Source organism: Anser anser (assembly GCF_964211835.1).
Source record: "Anser anser genome assembly, chromosome: 1".
Taxonomy (NCBI): domain Eukaryota; kingdom Metazoa; phylum Chordata; class Aves; order Anseriformes; family Anatidae; genus Anser; species Anser anser.
In genome coordinates this window covers 114,586,741-114,603,867 of record NC_139720.1, presented here as the reverse complement: position 1 = coordinate 114,603,867, position 17,127 = coordinate 114,586,741, and the positions used below count along the sequence as shown (strand labels likewise).

At 35.3% G+C, this 17,127-nt stretch overlaps 1 protein-coding gene across 2 annotated transcripts in view; it reads left to right on the top strand.

Annotated features, from left to right (window-relative positions):
• Nucleotides 1–17,127, top strand: part of HLCS (holocarboxylase synthetase) — a 126,659-nt gene that overhangs the window by 25,476 nt on the left and 84,056 nt on the right. The window lies entirely within an intron of this gene.

Here is a 17,127-nt window from a genome sequence, read left to right as displayed (position 1 = left end):
CAAAAGCCATCCAGAAATTATGATAACGTAATATATATTTAAAGATTTTGGAAGTGTTCATGTTTTCAGTTAACTTCTCATCCCTGAAGTTACAGAGAATAGCATTAAGGTTGAATACTCTTTCCTGAGCATAGGTCACTCAGCACACAGTGGTGCGAGCCAGTGCGTGAGGCTGTTTTCTTGGTTTTAGTTTATCTTTGAGTTTGCAATAAGAACCTAAATAAAATATGCTGAAATCTGCAGTGGCAGACTAATGCAAATTCGTGTTGGCTCTGTGTCTAGCACAGGCACACATTCTAACTTAATGTGAAGGCTGTAATTAAAGTGACTGGTTTTGGATTTTGTTTCAGCACTCTCAAGTTGTAACCGATAAACCTTTTGGAGTCAGAGTTCAGAGGGTGCTGCCTTTGAGCAGATGGGTGATTTTAGATAGCAAGAATCCAGAACTTGTGACAAACGCTCTGGAGATCCATGGCGATTTGGCATTGATTCGCTTACTATGACCTCACTGGTAAAGATCTGACAAAAGTGGAGTATTTCCAAACTTGAAAAACTTGGAGATTCTCTGACTGTCAGTGGGGCCTGTAGCTAATTTATGTAAGCGAGACTGGGAAAATGAGAACAGGCTTGGCATCAGCTGGAGTCCTGTGAGATGCTATCATGTTACCATTGCTCAGAAATGACGATACATTTCCACAATGAGAAATCATCATAATGGTTATCTAACAATTTAATTAGGGATTCCTTTGTATACTTACTTTTAAACAAATTATAGCTACATGACATAAGATTCTACATTTTAATTAAAGGGAAAAGTTTAAAAAGTATATAAGGAAGAGGAAATAGAAGTCTATCCTTATATTGCTCTTCAAAAAAGACGAACTGCAAACTTTATCTGTTATTTAAACGGTGCATTTACCACATTGAGGTCTTCCAAGTATGTTTCTTTGACTCTTAACAATTATCTGACAATTCAGCTACCCAATACTGTTGTTGATACATTATGAAGAAGTTTGTTATCATCAGAAAAACATCATCCACAACACAAAACTTTTTAGTTAAGTTTATTGAGCTGATATTTACTCTGGGAAATTAATATGGGGGTTTAATTAGGACTCAGTACAGAGTGGTGCTAGCCAGTTTTAATTGATTTAGAAGACATTCCAGTATTCTCAGAGTTTGCCGTACAGTTGTTTCAAGTGGAGAAGATGAAGCCTGCAAAAAATATTTCAAGTGTGACTTGTGTAAGTAGTTGATAGGAAGAGATTGACTTACAGATTCTGTTGTATTTATTTTTTGATGGTTCATTTTAAGAAATGATTTGAGGTTTCTGACATGTTGAGGAAATCCTGAAATTCCAGGTGCAGTGGGAATGGAATTTGGCATGTGACTATCTGGCTGATATTATGCAGTTCTTATAGTGAAAATCTGATTAAAGAACAGCTGCTAGCTTAAATCAGACATTTGGTCTACTTTCTGCTATAACTTTCCTATAAAAGCTTTTTTATTTGCATTTTAGTCAGTCTTCACAAGTGGAACATATTCCAAATTAGTAAATCACTGTACTTGGTTACTTGACAATTGTAGTGGTGACATTAAGTACAGAGGATTTATACAAGTATTGAAGCAAGATTTCACAAGTATTCAAAGCAATTAAGTAAAAAAAAAATCAGAATAAATCTTGTTCTCACGATACGTGTATTTTTTCTTCTGGCAGTAAAAGTATCCTCTTTAAAAATGCTGTGTAGCTAAGTTCCTCAGGCAAACCTGTATTCTTACAGTTAGATTATACAGAACTGTGCTTTATAGGATTGCACGATTTAATCCTAGTAATTTCAACCAATCACTGTTTTGTCTGTGCCAAAATTTCCTTGTATACCAGAGAATCAATTGTGCTGACAATTTTGTACCTGTGTGGTACCAAGTCTATATACAATTACATCTTATTTTATTAGCCGTACTGGCAACCTCAGGTTTCAGAAATTAAGCCAAGTCCTCTTCCTTTACCCCTTCGTTAATGATACAGTAGAAATGATGAAAATGACAAAGGCCTAGAGAAAAAAAACTGAGAAAAGTCGAGAAGTGAGCTATTTATCTAATGTTCAAATTGGAGCATGCTCTTTGACTGATGAGGATAAGAACTTTTTTGAGAGTGATAAACCTCAGGAGGAAGAGCTAGTTGATCTGCTTTGATACCGGATGAAAGGGAAAGCAAATACTGTGTGGGAGGAGAGGGGAATGGGGCAACAGCTGAAGAGGCAGAGGTAAGGAACAAGACTTGATCATGCAGAAAACAACTTGTATTGCTGCGTATTCTAGCATTCCCTACAGCTGCTAGTTACAATGCATGTCTAAAAAAATTGGCTATAAAATCTGTGCTGCTTCTGAATTGATTATTTCACTAGGATATAAGGTACAGGTCAGCATTCGATTTTTTTCACGTTGTTTTGTGGACAACTATTTTCCTTTTCTAGTGTGTATTGTGTCCCCATTGTATGGCAAATTGTATTGTTGAACTTAACAAATATTTTAAATACTAATTCAGAAAGCATTTCAAAATATCCTTAATTTGTAAAAACTGACTGCGTGTGCAATTAAAATAATTAATTCAAAGCCAAACCTTAGCAGGATCAGTGTTCAGGAAGCTAGTGCAGTCTGTCCCTGCTTGTTTTTTCCCTGCAATTTGGTGGTTGCCATATAAAGTTTACAGTTTTTGTACCTTTTGAGAATTAAGATTTGAAGGCAGAACAATAGATCATTTTATAACTCAAGTCTTCAGAAGCAGGTGCACAGACTGCAGAATCTCAAAACATTCATCAGACAATGTAGGTTTTTGCTGACCTTCTTCCTTTCAGTACAGCCTTTATAGAAAGTGAATACTATGTTTTAACTACTTCAGAGAAGCTAAATAAACATAAGGTGATTTTTATTTGCTAAGATCCAAAAATGAAGATAAATGTTGGGATATAAAGTGTATTCCTGTGTAGTATGCGTTTCCTTTTTCCTGTTTTGTCCTGATACCTTTTTACATGTTACACCTACAATGAAACAACTGGTCATAATTTTTTTGTAAATTACTTAATAATGGATGATGTAGGTCATAACTTCAGTAGAAAACATGAGGTTAATCTTACTATAAATTTATTCGAAAGGAAGAACAACACTCAGTCAGGGAAAACATACCACCATCTCTTCCACTTTAAAGAACTGTACTTGGATGTTATCCACCTAATGTACAAAAACAACTTTTAGTAATCAAAAAACAATTTGAGCTGCTCATAATTTTAAGGTATAGAGAGAACTATTTTGTGGGAATGTGTCTCAGCATTTCCATGTAGTCAGAATCAACAAAAATAAATTCGAAGAGATATCCCTGAAATTTGTTTATTTGATAAGGAGAAATAATTGGGTTTTGCTGCATAATTTTCAAGATTAAAAACAAAAATCACATATGGCATGTTTTGTCTTTATGACTCATTATATGAAATAAGCAATTATCCATGCATTTTTCTGGTCTGGAAGATGTACGTATTTTCTTTCTGAAATGGGAGTTGTTAGTATTACGATTAGGTCATGCACCACAGCTACCTGACAGGAACAGCAGCTGCGGAGGTGGAAGTTATCTAATTAGTTTTCAATTTTTTGGACTGCATTTTAAATGTTGATTTATTATTTGCTTTTTCATTGCTATTGTATTGTATTACAGTAGCTCAAAGCAAATGCTTATTCCTGTCTTTCACTTATATAGAGAGGGGGTGGCCGAATCCCAAAGTTAACAAGCAGTATAAGCAGCAAATTACCATAAATATGCAGGCAGCTGTTTGAATTTGTTTCTTTTTTGTCGTTGTTGTTGATGGTGTGTTTTTGTTTGTTTGTTTTTAGGAATACCTAAAAACATTTAAAGTTCTACTTTTGTCTTTAGAATGCATCAGCAGTTGTTTCAAAGGAGTATGTTTGATAGCAGAAATACTTTGAACTGGCTATGAAAGATGATGTGACTTTCATGGGAGAATAATTCATTGGAGTTGAGGCATATGGAACATTTTTGGCTCAAAAATCCTTGTGATATAGATCGGTAGAAGAGATAATAACCTTATGCTTGTTGTGTTTGTTGTTTCTCTGTCTGCTGCTGGCAAGTATTGGAGAAAAAGGTGCAGGTTTAAAGAGGCCTACTGTCTTGATCTGACTGCTGCTCTGTCCTTACAGTCACGTTATTTGAGCAGCAGCAGCAGCTTTTCACAAAAGCTGCCCCTTTCTGCACAGTCATTAGTAATTTTTTTCATTTGAAGGGGAAGTTCATCGGGTTTTGTAATTATGGGAAACTTTTCCTTCTAACCGTTTTAGCCATAGGCAATGTCTGAGAAGCAGCAATGTTTAATCTGGTATTTCAGTTAAATGATATGGATGAATAGCTAGCGACGATATGGATATGCTTTTGTTATCTCAGCAGAAACCAGTTCCTTTTGGAGTTGGGAGTGGACTTCAGTTTTCTCTAAATATTTTCAGGCTTTTTCTATCCTACACGATCCGCTCTGTCTAATGATGCTGTCCGTTTAGCAGTCCAGCAATAGCAAGTTAGACACTTTTGAACTGCAGTAAACTTTACAATAATTAGTGCTATCCTTATTGCTCCATACAAAACAATTTTCTGTTCAGAGAAGTCCCTTCCTCTTAGCAGCATATGTTAATCTACTGGTAGAATATTACTTTCACAACAACGGTCGCGTCCCTGATTTGAGTAATAATATTAGCTAGGCAAACTGAAAGTACACATCAGGCTTTAAACTATTAAATGATAATCACTTTGCTCAGTCTCTTGTTTCTCTGGCTGTTTGGTTCAAGGAACAGAGACCCAAATTGTCCCTGTTTAACGAAGGATAAATTAATCATTAGGTGTCACAGATTGAGTATACAGACTTTCTCTGTAGCTTGAGTTCATTAGCTTGTACGGAACTATTCTGGAAATACATTTAAATTTTTGTTTTTTTTTCAGTGGTTGAGGTAATTCCTGAAACTTTTTACTTTAGTGTGATTTGTTTTCAAAAGTTAACCATCTGGTTTGGGAATATTAATCAAGAGCCTTCAACAAAGGTGGTTCATATTTAATCAGTTAAAAGTTCATCTTTGGGGTGGATTTGTGCAGAGCTATTTTGTAGTCTTTCAAAGCTTTTACTTCATTCTGTCCAGGTTCTTGACTCAAGAGTATAGTCTGGGTAGGATGTTGTAGTCTTTGTAGTTATTTCTCTAAGATTCTTGCCCAGACCTTGGTTATTTTTCTTTTTAGTATTACAACAGGGCTCTGAAGTTCAGCTTCTACCACTTGCCATGGTCGGCCAGAACGTCTGTCTGAAAGGCACAGTATGACCATATGCCCGGGGAGCTGGAAGTCTCCTTCATACACAGGTGGCTAAGCCAGAATGAAAACTTGCATTAAGCTGCATTGTTACCCTACTTTAAAAGCTTTCACCCCTTGTCAGAAGGTTTAAGCTTGTTACTGCACTGCAGTCACTAACCTTTCCAATAGGGTATATCACTGCTGATTCGCAACAAGCATTTACTGCTTATGTAGTTTTAACAAGACTTTTCGGAGAGTTATTTTTTGTTTATTATCTCACTGTCCTTCTCCCTCCCATCCCTTTGACCCTAATGGTATTTCCTTACCTGGGTTAATACAACATTTTAATGGGAAAAGTCTAAGAAATGAATTAATCTTGTTTTTCAGGTGTGCTATTCAGTGGGGTCCTAAGGCAACACAGAAGCATGCTTCTGTGCACTGTGATCAGTTTTTATTAAATGAGGTCTACCTAGGCTGCATTCTACGTGAAATGTTACCATTTCCGTTAATGAACATTAGTCTGCAAAATTTTATTTGGCAGATGGTGTCTTCCCTCAACTATTTTAACAGTGATAGAAAATAAATATTCATAAGAACAGAAACAGGTGGTTATCCTCAGAGACAAGTCAAGGGAATCAAAAGTCCTTCACAGTAAAGAATGTGCCACTGTCATAAATGCTCCTGGCTGCTTGTATTTGCTTCTGTTGACCATTTTACCTACACTGCCTCGCCTCTTTCTTGAATCTGTTTTTTTCTTTTTCTTTCTTGAATCTGTTTGCTTCTTTGAGCACCACGTTTCTGTAAGTCAAAACAAAAAACAAAACCAGAAAAACAAAAACCACAGTGTGTTTCAGTTACGAGTTCTGACTTCTGCCGTGCTGTCTAAAATACCGTAAGTTCTGTGTGCCAGGTTGGTCTGTTGGAGTAGAGCTAGTGGTGTACATGACAATTAAAGTGAACTCAGCCCTGGAATGGCTGAAGGGGTTGTCGTGTTAAATGCTCACCTTATCCCTGTAAGGGCTAAGTGTGATGCATGTCCACCTTTAAGTGACAAATTACATTTTGATGTTTTTTCCCCATTTACCCCTGATAATTGCAGGAATGCTTTCAGATGGCTGCTGTCTGAGGAGGTTGGATCTGAAGTTAGTTCTTGAAGCTGCGTGTGTGTCAGGAACCTTATAGTTAAAGGAAGGTGTAGCATATGCTTTGCTTGCTATTTTGTTATTTTTCCTCTGAGGAAAAAAATTTCCTCTTTTGTTCTGAGCAACGTTGAAGAAAGCAGCAGAAGAAAATAAGTGTTAAATATGAAAGAGGGCTGCAAAAGGGAAAGAAGAATTATAACGTGGTTAAAAAAAACAAAAAAACCCCAACATGCAGCCAGGATAACTGTAAAAGTAGTTTGTATTGATTTTTCAACTTAGCATATTTGGTAAGAAAAATGTATTAATTTATAAGATAAGTACTATAGAGGCTTTCTTGAGAGTTCTCAGTTTAATACCTAAATTTTATATTGCTATATATAGTTGTAAAGCATGAAGCGTAACTTTTATGTTAGACTCCACTGAATAAAAAGCATTGGTTTGCTGGTTGTGTTTTTGTTTTGAAGCAATCCCATGCTATCATGCTAATGTTTTTTAGGACCCTGGATTAGGAGAATTCAGTTACAGTGAAAGTTAGTTGTAGTTATATTAATGCTGTTTTTCTCTCTTTGAGTATGTATATTATAAATAACATACTATGCACGTTCTTGCCATTATAACATATAATTCCCAAGAAAATCTACTTTTCTAGGTTGCTTCTTTTATCATATTTATTTATTTTTTTAGTTATAAACTGTTATGTCAACCTGAATAAGTTTTAGAAAGGGTTATAAAGCATATGATACATATTGAACGTTAGTTCTACAACTTCAGGGACATAACTGTATTGTAATCTCTGAGTTGTGGTACATGCAAAAATGTGCTGTGGTCTCACCCCAATATTTCGCAAACATTTCTCTAGCTCAAACCCTCTTGCAGTTTGACAGAACTGGGAGTTGCTGCTGAGGAGAGGCAAAAACTAGGTACAGAAGAAATTTTGTCATTCAGGTCTAATGCGTATTTGCAGTGCTGAGAAGAGAATCTTTGGCTCCTATGCCACTATTTCATATTCATGAACACTAAATTCAGTCACATTTTATATATATATAAATCTGTTGAAAGGCAAAACAAACCTGATGGAAAAATTTAAACTAAGAACTGTGTATTATCAGTCCTAAGAAAAAATATTTTCTTAGGCTTTATTTACTTAACTCATTCTACTACTAATTCCAAGATTTTCAGCAAACAATTTTATCCGCAGTTAGAAAAAACAAAGTTTTGGTACCAAATAAAAATACTATTATGTGATAGTTGTTTAACAGAGCCAGTTTTACCCGCTGAATATATTGCATCTAATTTATTGCCCTATTAGCTGAGAACAAAATTCTTCTGTATTTTTCTAGTCGATACTGAATACTTTTGAGAGCAACTTAAAATAAATGCATACAGCATTTAGGGTTAGATTTATACCTTAATTCATTCTTCTAAATGTGACTTAGATCTTAAAAAAAAAAAAAAAACTTTTAGACTAATATGCATAATGTCATAATGTCCAGATTTTAGTGCAAAAGTGGAGTGTCTTTTCCCTTCTGCATAGTTTCTCTGTACTTATTTTTAGCATGGTTGCACGTATGCTCAATTTGCTATATACTTTTCTTCAAAAAAGAAAACCACAACAGTTTTGTTACGAAGTAGGTGTCACAAAGAATTAAATGGTCAAAATGTAATTTATCACGCCTTTTTCTGGTAGGATAAATCAACACCTACTAGTCCTCTGATTTATCAGGCCTTTCATTGCAATGCTCGTTTTTGTGAAGTGTTATGTAGTGATGTTATGTCAAAGGTAGACCTTGTTCTTATTGATCCTTTACCCTCAAAGTCAGCTTTATGGTCTGTTGCAGCAAATGTACCCCAATTACTGTTATATTCTGAAACCAGTCTACGTTGCCTAGGTGGTCATATGCTATTTAATTTATGAGATGAAGAGCTACAAACTACTAAATTCGATTTTGCCCTATAATTTTTAGTATCTTTTAAAAGCGATCTTTAAAACTTTATTATGTGTGTTACAGAATTATGCAAAATATGAGGATCTTTTTATGCCTATATTCGTTTCTCTTTTTTTTGTGTGTGTTCTTGTGCTTAAATGTAGTGAAATGCTAGCATGCAATTACAATTTTGCTTGTCTTAAAACATGTTTAAGTCTAATCCTTTAGTGATTTTTGACAGAACTGTGGATTCTAGAAGAGGTTTTAACATCTGAATATGTGCTATTGCATTCAAAAATTTTCTAATAAGATTTGAAACCGACTTGGCAAGTGTTTGGTGAAGGATTTAACATCCAAGTATTCAGTATGTCATCATACTTCACTACCTGTATCTTAAAACTTTATTTCTTTTTGTAAAGCTGATACTGAACTTAAACCTGTTTTTTCAAGTTATGTGCATAACACGTCACTTTGTTGCATTTGTAATTTTCTAGGGGAATACTTATCTCATTGTTCCTGTTGTATATGAATAGTGAGCGAACTTATTGTTCAGTGTTAATAAATGTTAATAAAATATTTTAGAATGTTTTTGTTAAAATATTTTTTCAACCATAAAACACAGACTGAATTTTAAGTAACTTCTGTTTTTACTAGAAACCTTGCACAGGTCTCAAAATCAGCACAAGCCAGAGTAAATTAGTTCAACATTATAAAATACTGCTTCATGAAATTAAGAAGTTTTTGATTAAGTAGACTTTTGGCCTTTTGGAATGGAATATGGTTTCCTTTCATATGTAATGTGCTTTTTTCATATGCATGGCTTCAGTTTTTGTGATTTTTTTTTTTTTTAAGATACACTTTCAGTTCTGGATGACATTTAGCCTTTGACCCAGCCACTTTCTTACAATAAACAGTTTGTTGATGAGAGCAGCTGCTGGGAAGATTGCTTCCAGACTGTTCTGTTGCAGCTGAGTAAGAAAAGCAAAAGCCAGGATGCACCTTACAGCGTCGCTCTGCTGCCCTCCTGGTTCCTCTGCTCCGTTCCCGTTTGTATTGAGGATAGGGCAATGGGCCTTCCGCAGCTAGTGCTGTCCTGCAGCTACAAAGGCTGCTCCGTGGCAAGGGACCAGAAACGGTAGTACTTCGATATTGAAACCGAGGAATCGAAATAAATGGATTCTCCTGAGGACAAGATGTATTAACTGTTTTTTGTACCTCTAAGAAATTGTTCCATCCTTTAAAAAAATTTAAATACTTTTTAGCACTAAGAAAAAGTTGTCTTGTTTATTTCCTTGTTTTGTACATGTGAATGGTAGTACATGCCTTCTAGCAGCCCAATACCTAGGAGCAACACTGTTGAAAACAACAAATATTGATGTAGAAAAACAATTTGACATGTTGATTTCCTATTATCTTGTTATTACCTTATTTTATAGCCTGATTGACAGCATTCTCTTCTATACAGAAGGTAACATCTGATATATTTTTCGTTATCTGGTGACTTCTGACCTAGGCCTGCAACCTGTTTTTAGAATTTACTGCAGCTCACTGAGTAAATTAATTTTCTGCCTACATACAGTGGTCTTTAAAGATAAATTTAATTTTGGATTCAAATAGATAGTTCTTGTTCAAAGCAATGTAACAGTTACAAAAGTTCCTTACAAATCTTGCACAAGACATTTTTTAAGTCTTCCCCAGGTTTTGGACTAGGTATTGCAAACATCAGTGGTCAAAATGGCCCCACTTGGATAAGTAACTATTTCTACTCCCTTGCTGAGATGATATACTGTATAACTGGTTATTTAAAGGAATAATTATTTTTAAAAACACACTGAAAAGGGCAAAAGACAAAGTTTCTTATCTGTGTCTTTTAGAAGTGATTAGCTTTGTTTCTCCCTCGTCGAAGTATATAGCAAATTAACTATCTGAACCACTGGAGACTCCTAAAAATCCAGTTGGTTGTGAATTACACAGTTATGAATCCCTGCCATCTTTCTAAATGCCCTTCCAAATTGTACACAATTGACTCATGTTTTACATAGTATCTGGGTTTAGGAAATATAAAAAAGATTATTAAAAAACTGAAACAGATTTCCTAGTTATGTAGTATCTTGAGAATGCATAGCAAATATCAGCCAAGTAACTACAGAAGTTCATGAGAACATGAAATGAGAATGCACCTCGGCACTACAATAAAATCTTTATGAAGTTCTTTGGGGGATGGGGAAAGGAGGGAGTGGAGAACTGGGGATTTCTCTCCTTTCTGAAATTTTTATACTAGGAACTAAACACAGAACTGTGAAAATAATGGCTCTCTGCCTGCTGGATGGATAGACTCAGATACATAGATTCTCCCCTGATTTAGCCTAGATTAGTGACCCCATTCTACGATATGTTTTCCTATTAAAAAAATGCTAAACAAATGAAAATGTTACAAGTAATCTGAAGAAGGATTAAAATCAGCTAGTGTGGCTGTGGACGGAGACTGTTTAGCTTGTTCAATTTTTATCTGTTCCCTTGAACAAGGACTGAACTTTGACATGAATTATAAGCAGTTAGTACTAGGAGAAATGTTTTATATACTTCCTGAAAATGGATTCAATTGAGTACTTCATATATTTCAAATTGGATTTTGAATGTTCGTTTTTTAAATACCCTTTGTGCTTTGCAGTTTTGTTTATTCTTTTTGTTTCCGGTACTACAAAATCTATCTTCAGGCTTACACTTATATAAATGTGAAAGGGCAACTATTCAAGCCTGCAAGCATTGACATGTAGTTTGGTAACATTTATTAAGTGTTAACGACATGTGAGAAGTATTGAACCACTGATTATGACAATCTAATGAAATTTCTTAGCCTGATTGCTTGATGGGAGAGAGAGACAGAGAGATGGCCTGGCTTTGGCACACAAACACAAATCTGGTATATACAGCTTTCTTAAGCCCTGGTGAACAAGTGAAAGATTGCCACTACAATTTCCTTGCCAGTACTGCTGGGAGCAGAGAGTGGCCTTTCTCCCATCTTTGTGGGTGTTTCTGTGGAAGAGGTTACAGCAGGCCTCTTTTTGGGCCTCTTTCAGTTCCTCTGCCTAGGCCACGATCACCTAGAGATTACCTTTTTCTTTCCTCATCTGAGCTGTCAAGAAGTTATTTTTACTTTTGTCACTCTTTCCCTAAAGAGAGAGGAAGAAAAAGAAAATAATACCTGTCAATGAATTCAGCTTAGTGTTCATGAAATACTTTACAAAACTTCAGTATAAGGTAATATGTGCGTGCTAGGGTATGAAAGCAATGAGGTTATTATATAGCTTCACATTCTCCATCATCTGTATTAGAGTAGGATTTTTTGGTGCAATTTAATATGTGTTTAACATTTTTCTATATTGACAAAGTATGAACATAATTTTAAAATGGGTTTATGCTAGCATTATGAAACTGTCATCTGCTTCAGATCTCAATGTATGCCATTATTACAGGAAGTAAAAACATAGACAGCATCAGAAAAGCATTTTGTGTGCCTCATTAGTCAGAAATGTCTGCCAAGACCGTGCCCTCTTGTGCTAATAGCTGACTTTTCCTGCTGCTGGCCTCCTAAGTTGCTAGCATTCTGGGCTGGGGTTGCCACTGTAGGTGTGCTTTTTGCTGGCGCCAGCCTACGGCTTACTACCACGTTGGACTTCAGTTTGTTTCTATTGGATTCAAGAGATGCTATGGAAGCTCTCCAGTGGCTAATTTAACACCTTTAAACTTGTATGCCTGTTGAGCAAAGCTGTGTAACAGAAGGAGGATATACTTTCTGCGTATACATATGCATGTGTGTATTTATTTTTATATTCTAAATTTGAAATCAGATTCCAAGTGCTGTGCTCTCTTTATTAAAATGTTTTCTTTTCTATCAGTGCTATTATAGAAGAATTCCTGTGCAATATGTATATTTAAGATCATACCTGAAACAAGTAATACTCATTTGAAAATGGCCAATTCAGAAAAAAGCAGGTTAGACATATGAAGGTGTGGTGTCTATTAAGGTGCTTGTGCTCAAAATGAGCTATTCGTGTTCTCCTCTAAAAGATCAGTACTTTGTGCCTGCGTAATATCCATTTGTGTGGAGTTAAAAAACATATAGCCGTATGTGATTTAATCGATACATCAATTAATAATAAATCAATCAATACATTAACTGCAGACTTCTTAAAGTATAGTGAAGCAAAGCAGAGGCAGTTCATTGGAAAGAATTAGATTTTATGAAAAGGAAGAAGAAAAATAGTTAGATGTCCCAGCTATGTATTCAGAAAGGGAATACTTGGCCTTACTTTCTCTACACGCAACAGCTAAAATAGTTTATTATACTACAGTCATAATATTGTGTCACTGGTAGAGCATCACTATTTAAATTTGTCTCATTTTTCCTTCCAAGAAAGTAGAGAGCTAACTAACTGATGTGTAATGTTTGTTCATTTTATGGCATTATATTTTTAGCTTTCATTTAGTTTCGCCTTCATGTTTTTAATAAAAACCAAATGAATTTAGGCTGTGACTGGAGTTTTGTCTCAACAAAGAATTCCATTGATATAAAATTTAAGATTTATCGTTACAGAATTTGGTAGAAAAGAGCAGCTCCCAAATATGCCTGATGGGGTCGGGAGGGGGAGAGGGGGAAGTATATAGCTGTCTGTCTATGAATATATATATATATAAGAATAAGAAAATGAAATAAAAAAGATACATCTAAATAGAATATAAGAATAAAATCTTGGATTTAGGTTTATTTGTAACCATTTTAACTGAAAGTTTATGTGCTTTGTGTATATGTCTCATTGGCTGATAGAGCCCAGGTGCAAATAAAATCATCTCCGTCAGGAGCTATAATTTTCTGTTATTTTATACTACAGCAGAGGAGGGTCCATATGCAGCTGGTGTTTGATCTTATGTCTGCCTCTTTTTTCCTTTTTGTTCAATCTCAACTGCTAAATAAGCATTAGGAGAAAAGGAAACTAATGATTACCAAGAAAAAAAAAAAAAGATTTTTAAACAGCAAAGGAGAACTGTTATGTAGCAGTTTCTTCACACACCTGACCAAACTCTTAAAATCATAGAAAGCAGATGTTAAATCATTAACAAAATACAGCTTTTACTCTTCCTTCTTTACACCGCAATTACCATTTAAACTTTAGTTCAACAACTTACAGCATGAGACCTCCAACCCTTGATACAGTGACCCTAATAAACTTCTGTGCTGATCGGTGGAGGAGCTGAGGGTACATAGCATGCAGCAGCTGAACTCTTCATTTCTATGGATTTTGTGAATTGACATCCACCAGATTTCCTTACCCACTTCAGAAAAACTTTCCAGTTAGTGACACTTTGAGTCCAGCAATCAAAACTCTGCTTTTTCATATGTTTGCCTCTCAGTACCAGATGAGTGAGGCTGTCACCACTGTGAGATGCTGCTTCTTTCCATGCTCCTGCCCTGTGGAATTCAGGTTGCACTTCGGAGTGTGTGGGGAGAATTTCTTAGTGAGAAGTGGTGGCTGGCTCCTATTGCTTTTCTGCTTTTTATAGTTGATTTTTACAGTGGGTTGAAAATACATTGTGCTTTTGCTATGACTAGAAATCTTTCCTGTTCTAGATGTTAAATTTCTGGGTGACTATTTTAACCATGAAAAGCTGATTTAGTCTCTCGCCATCTAGTCGCTCAGCCAAAATGTCAAATTTCATTGTTCCTTTAAGAAAGGAGATGGCAGTATCTTTTGTTTGAAGAATGTACATATCAAACTGGTTTGAGAAGAGAATGGTTTCATACATAAGCAATTAATTTGTCTTGACTCGCATTCTCCCTGCCAAAAATGATGCAGTAATGATGAATAACAATTTTAGATGTATTTAGGCCACCCTAAAACATGTAGTTACTATACTCATGAAGTATATTACTGATAATATGCATAGTATTGACTGCAGCATGATTATATGTGTAAGTAGCTGCAGACAGTGTTGTGGTTGCCTGAATAAGTGACAGCTACAGCTCTTTTGCTTGCATACTCGTTTAAAGTTTGTACCTGCATGTTTTAGGATTTTGATAATGAGCTACAGGCCAGGGTAAGCAACGGCCAGGATCTTGGGTGTTCCCTTCCCTTTTGTCTCTGTTCCGTGCCTTGCTTGACACACCTGATCTGGTCCCAGAGGTATGTAAGGCCAGGCAGTTCTTGGAACCAACACTTTACTTTTAAATGGCCACCAGAGGTTGCTGCAGAACGGTGCAGGCAGCTGGGGATAGGTTTGCTTTCTGCCTACAGCCAGTAAATGGTGTTAGGTTCCCCGTTTTGAATTCAAAGCTGCATCCTGAGCTTAGCAACAAATTGCACAGTTCTGTTTCTGACGTGATTATATTCTTTTCCAATGGAGTTGAGGCAAAGGTTAGCCCTGACTGTTGTATATATTTATTTCATTACAGGACAATGTTCTTCTCTTTGTGCCAGTATAACAGTGGGGACAATAAAACATTGGTTCAGCATCTATGTTTCTGTAACTTTGAGTTTATGAAGTAAAAACTAACTTTCCTAGTGTGTATTTGGACAAGACTTGAGAATTTGCTAAAAATGTAAACTTTTTTTCTTATAGAAATTTCTAAAAATCAAATGCTGCTTTTGATTATCTAGTATTTGTGTTTATATTTTTGATCAGCTCAAAAAGTATGTATACATTATGCAAAAAATTAGCTTCATAATTATACAAATATAACAAATCTTAAATGATTCAACATGCATTAGAAACAAGAAAATGAAATTATATAAACTAAAACTCTGTGGGGGAAAAATCACTTGAAAGTATATGCTCAATAGGATAAATGTTAGGAATTGTGTGGCATATCTGTAGTAATGTAACATTACACATAAATATAAGTTATTTCAGTCTTTTCAGAAAGTATGCTGTGGCAAAAGTATGCAGGACTTTCTGATATATAGTAACAACACTTTCATTCTTTGCTTAAAATGTAGCAGTACTTTAAGCATCTTTACTTTTTAACTTAATGCCTGTTTCGGTAAGTCTGTAAATCCATCCTTATTGGAGGTAAAATTATGGTTTTGTGTCTAGGAATTGCATGTTCAGACAATCATGCTAAATGAAATTCCGTGTTCAGAAAGCAACAGGAAAACACACTTTCTGCTTAAGCACAGTTTTGATATACTCCCTTACAAGAACTAAAGCTATAATTTTTCTAAATATCAGTTACAGCTAATAAGTTAGTGTGTGTGTAAAACAAGAAGGATAGTGTGTAAAGAATTTAGTAGCAGTCTGTTGAGGCTATGATGTTACACGAAGTGAAGATACAAGTGGTTCATGCAGATCAATTCAAAGAAGTGCTCGTAAAACCTTTAATGCCACATCATCATGTATGATGCAAAAAAAGAAGGAAGAAAATATTTAAAGCATATTTTAGCCAACAAGTTAAATGCAAAGAGTTTAAATGGAGCTTTACAAAATGCAGAAATGAGAAGTAGTTTATCTGTAACTAAAATTTACCTACTGAGTCATTCTTAGATTGTCTTGTCCTAGAAGCTAGTGCTTGATTGCATTCGGAAAAAGAATGTTTCTTTCTTCGTGTTATGCTCAGTATGTAGTATGACTAAAAAACTATGGGGGAAAAATCACTTGAAAGAATATGCTTGAGAGGATAAATGTCATACTACAGAGCTGCAAACCAGTAAGTCTGCTGACATTCAGCACACAAAGAATGTCACACAAGAAACAGTGTCCATGTGAAACTTGAGAAAGTGTAGTTTCCGAGTATGGAAAATCCATAGAAAGGTGTTAGAAACAGGACCACTTTTCTCATTGATTTTTAAGTTACAACAATGGGATTTGGAAAATTGGAGTAATTCCTTAGATAGATAACTATTTATAGGAAGTTTGCTCTTAATTGCAGTTTGTGGGTTTTAAAGAGTTGGACTGGAGCTCAGGGACATCATATTCACGGGCAAGAGAACTAGTCTTTAGACTGGTATAGGAAACTCTCAGAACTGAGGTTCCCAGATCCTGCAGTAATGGGAAGGAGGGGCACATACTTGGGTAGAAACTGTGCATCTAAGAGAAGTTTTTTATTTAAAGGACAAATGTTTTCTTAGAAAATGTGAGGGCAAGAATCACTAATACATTACGTTTGGTAGAAATGGAGTATACATTTTTTTGTGGTTTCATATAGATCTTTCGAAATAGCTATTATTCTGAAAATGAGACTGTAATTATGAGGGCCAGATTTAGAATTGTGCCCTCAGGTGCAATTTGGGTTGCTGTGCTCATCTTTTAAAGTTTTAAGGAGTCATTTGTCCATATATTCTAATATCTTCTTGTGTTTCGTATACATTTGCTCCCAAAATGTTCTTTCAGTTCAAATCTATGTAAATTATTGATAGCTTTAATCAGTGATTCATTAGCTTTTACTTTTAGCTCTTCTTTTTTCTGTTTAGCTTCCATCTAATTCAGTTTAAATTTTTATTTGAGAAATTATGTATGTGTGATAGATACTGCTCTGTTTCTAGAAGGAGCAGAGCTCTTCAAAATGCAAGCTACATACTTAGCAAAAAGAAGTCCCAGCATCTGTGTTTGTGGGCTGTTAACTTGCAGTTTCTACAGAAAGGGCAAAAATTTCATACCAAATCTCTCAAAAACACATTACGTATCTCGGGAAAGAGTTCTATGAATGTGTAACAGTTGTTTCCGGGCATTA